Source organism: Cyprinus carpio, chromosome A22, assembly GCF_018340385.1.
Source record: "Cyprinus carpio isolate SPL01 chromosome A22, ASM1834038v1, whole genome shotgun sequence".
Classification (NCBI taxonomy): domain Eukaryota; kingdom Metazoa; phylum Chordata; class Actinopteri; order Cypriniformes; family Cyprinidae; genus Cyprinus; species Cyprinus carpio.
In genome coordinates this window covers 834,069-838,469 of record NC_056593.1, presented here as the reverse complement: position 1 = coordinate 838,469, position 4,401 = coordinate 834,069, and positions in this window count along the sequence as shown.

Genomic DNA, 4,401 nt, shown 5'->3' with positions numbered 1-4,401 from the left:
CTGGCAGATCCAATATAGTCACACAGCATCATTCTTTAGTTTCAGTCTTTTTGAAAATCCTGCCTTGTTTGTAAATGAATCCGGTGTAAAATGAAGTGAATAAAGTTCTTACTGACACAGTCTGGATCTTCAGTAAAAATAAAGTTCATCCACCCTTTAGTCTTTCTTAATGTTGGGATCAGGAGGAAGGAAGTTTGGCACTACACAGCATCTTGTTGTCTTCGGAGCTAAATCTTTATCATTTGGTTTCTGCGTAGGCTGTGTTTGCCGCTCTCATTATTTACACTACATGCACAAATCGGTGGGCGTTGCTAAACAGGCAGTGATGTAGAATCGGTGGACGTGGCTAAACAGGCAGTGATGTAGAATCAGTGGGTGTGGCTAAACAGGCGGTGATGTAGAATCGGTGGGCGGTGCTAAACAGGCAGTGATGTAGAAATGGTCAGCGGGGCTAAACAGGCAGTGATGTAGAATCAGTGGGTGTGGCTAAACAAGGCGGTAATGTAGAATCAGTGGGCGGGGCTAAAAAGGCGGTAATGTAGTACTGGTGGGCGGGGCTAAACAGGGAGTGATGTAGAAATGGTAAGCGTGGCTAAACAGGCAGTGATGTAGAATCAGTGGGTGTGGCTAAACAGGCGGTGATGTAGAATCGGTGGGCGGGCTAAAAAGGCGGTAATGTAGAAGTGGTGGGAGGGGCTAAACAGGCATTGATGTAGAATTAGTGGGCGGGGCTAAAAGAGCGGCAATGTAGAATCAGTGGGTGGGGCTAAAAAGGCGGTAATGTAGAAGTGGTGGGCAGGGCTAAACAGGGAGTGATGTAGAATCGTTGGTCGGAGCTAAACATGCAAGGTGCGTTCGACTTCATGCAGTGCCGCGCAGACCTAACGGTGGCTGACTTGAAGCAGTGCATGCCAGTTAGAAATTTTGTCCGACTTGAACCGGTGCCGACACCATGTCACTGTCTCGTGTGGCATCAAAGTACCGCGATTGCATTACGAGAGCAGCCGGCTGACTCAGCTGGCGTAGTTTCTCTCAAGAGTGACTGCAGGAGCACTGATGACGACACAGCTGTTTCACGACTGGCCAGATTTAACACATGACAACAATGATGTGTGTTTCTAACATCTTCAATTCCAATACTGCTCACAAATCTGTTTTAGAATAGTAAAAGCTTTTTTACTGTAGTCGCAATGTTATATTGAGTCACATTTAATAAAAAACAATGATGAAAGCAAAAATACCTCCACTTTATTGGTATTTAAATAGTATATGTTTATGTTGAACTTTATTGTTGAACAGATGGCATTGTATTAAGCAGTATATAAAAAGTGTTTCTGTTGCTCATGAAAACGTTTCTGAAACGTCTGTATATTTGACAAATATTGCATGTTATTCACTTTATCTGTGATAAGAGTATTCAAACACGGCGAGAGCATCACTACCCGGAGCAGAAAGTGTCCGACTTCACGTCTCCCCTTTCAATTCCGCCCCCGACTGCCGTGTTGGAGAACCTAATGTCACAACCAAAACACACAGCAAGAACATGAAAACTGCAGTGATGTAGAGTTGATGGGCGGGGCTAAACAGGGAGCGATGTAGAAATGCTCGGCGAAGCTAAACAGGCAGTGATGCAGAATCATTGGGCGGGAATAAACAGGGAGTGTTGCATAATCGTTGAGCAGTGCTAAACAGGGAGTGATGCAGAATCGGTGGGCGGGGCTAAACAGGGAGTGATCCAGAATCGGTGGGCAGGGCTAAACAGGGAGTGATGCAGAATCGGTGGGCGGGGCTAAACAGGCAGTGATGCAGAATCATTGGGCGGGAATAAACAGGGAGTGTTGCAGAATCGTTGAGCAGTGCTAAACAGGGAGTGATGCAGAATCGTTGAGCAGTGCTAAACAGGGAGTGATGCAGAATCGGTGGGCAATGCTAAACAGGGAGTGATGCAGAATCGGTGGGCAGGGCTAAACAGGTAGTGATGCAGAGTCGGTGGGCAAGGCTAAACAGCCAGTGATGCAGAATCGTTGGGCAGTGCTAATCAGGGAGTGATGCAGAATCGGTGGGCGGGGCTAAACAGGCAGTGTTGCAGAAATCGTTGGGCAGAGCTAAACAGAGTGATGCAGAATCATTGGGCGGGGCTAGACAGGGTGTCATGTAGAATCGGTGGGCGGGGCTAAACAGGGAGTGATGTAGAAACATTTCGGCGAGGCTAAACATGCAGTGATGTAGAAATGGTCGGTGAGGCTAAACAGGCAATATGGCAGAATCATTGGACGGGGCTAAACATGCAGTGATACAGAATCGTTGGGGCGGGGCTAGACAGGGTGTGATGCATAATCGGTGGGCGGGGCTAAACAGGGAGTGATGCAGAATTGGTTGGTGGGGTTAAACAGAGAGTGATGTAGAAATGGTCGGCGAGGCTAAACAGCCAATATGGCAGAATCATTGGACGGGGCTAAACATGCAGTGATACAGAATCGTTGGGGCGGGGCTAGACAGGGTGTGATGCATAATCGGTGGGCGGGGCTAGACAGGGAGTGATGCAGAATCGGTTGTGGGGCTAAACAGGAAGTGATGTAGAAATGGTCGACGGGGCTAAACAGGCAGTGATGCAGAATCATTGGGCGGGGCTAAATATGCAGTGATATAGAATCGGTGGGCAGGGCTAAAAAGGAAGTGATGCAGAATTGTTGGGCAGGGCTAAACATGCAGTGATGCAGAATCATTGGGCGGGGCTAAACATGGAGTGATGCAGAATCATTGGGCGGGGCTAAACATGCAGTGATGCAGAATCATTGGGCGGGGATAAACATGGAGTGATGCAGAATCGTTGGGTGGGGCTAAACAGGCAGTGATGCAGAATCGGTGGGCGGGGCTAAACAGGATGTGATGCAGAGTCGATAGAGTGGTTTTAACAGGCATTGATGTAGAAATGGTGGGTGGGGGTAATATGGCAGTGATGCATAATCGGTGGGCGGGGCTAAACAGGGAGTGATGCAGAATTGGTTGGTGGGGTTAAACAGAGAGTGATGTAGAAATGGTCGGCGAGGGCTAAACAGCCAATATGGCAGAATCATTGGACGGGGGCTAAACATGCAGTGATACAGAATCGTTGGGGCGGGGGCTAGACAGGGTGTGATGCATAATCGGTGGGCGGGGCTAGACAGGGAGTGATGCAGAATCGGTTGGTGGGGCTAAACAGGAAGTGATGTAGAAATGGTCGACGGGGCTAAACAGGCAGTGATGCAGAATCATTGGGCGGGGCTAAATATGCAGTGATATAGAATCGGTGGGCAGGGCTAAAAAGGAAGTGATGCAGAATTGTTGGGCAGGGCTAAACATGCAGTGATGCAGAATCATTGGGCGGGGCTAAACATGGAGTGATGCAGAATCATTGGGCGGGGCTAAACATGCAGTGATGCAGAATCATTGGGCGGGGATAAACATGGAGTGATGCAGAATCGGTGGGTGGGGCTAAACAGGCAGTGATGCAGAATCGGCGGGCGGGGCTAAACAGGAGGTGATGCAGAGTCGATAGAGTGGTTTAACAGGCATTGATGTAGAAATGGTGGGTGGGGGTAATATGGCAGTGATGTAAAAAATGGTGTGCGGGGCTAAACAGAAGATGTAGACCCCTTTAATAAATACTGTGTAGTATGTGACAGAAACAGCCTTTAGTTGATAAAAAAAATGAACTACAACCTAATTGTATTTTACAAATATATTATCTTTGTTGATTTAGTGTACATTTGTCTGTCTCTAATAATCTAATAAGTGCTTCAGTGGAAAAAATTACACACACATTTATGTCAAAATGTGCGGTTTTAGCGAGTGACCACATAAGCACGGTCTTTTTAAAAGTTTATATGACATTAAATTTATACCTGGGACCAGGGGTGTCGGACTGGGGGTAAAACCAGTACTGATTACCAGGGCCCCAAAGGAAGAGAGGCCCTTGAAAAGTCTGGAATATATTTTATTTTACCTGGATATTTTCATGGGGGCCCATCAGGACTGCCTATGCATAGGCACTGGGATCTTGTGCAACGCCCCTGCCTGGGACAAGAACGAGATGAAGCAAGGATCTACATGCAACCACATTTACTAACAAAACAATTAAAGATTCCAAACAAGGTCAAAAGTCCAACTAGTTAAATACATTGCAAAAAACGAGAAGGCAGAAATACTAAACATGCAACAATTCACTAGACTAGCAAAGGCAAGGAATGACAAACAAACACTGCAACACAACACCATCTGGTACAGTACTTGCCTAAAAAGGCAGGTTTATGGTGTGTGTAGTTAATACTGTAGATTACACTAACATTAGGCATTACACTTTTAACCTTACCCTGGAGTTGGTTCACCATCCACCTATTGGGTGAGAGTTTTATCTTTGGT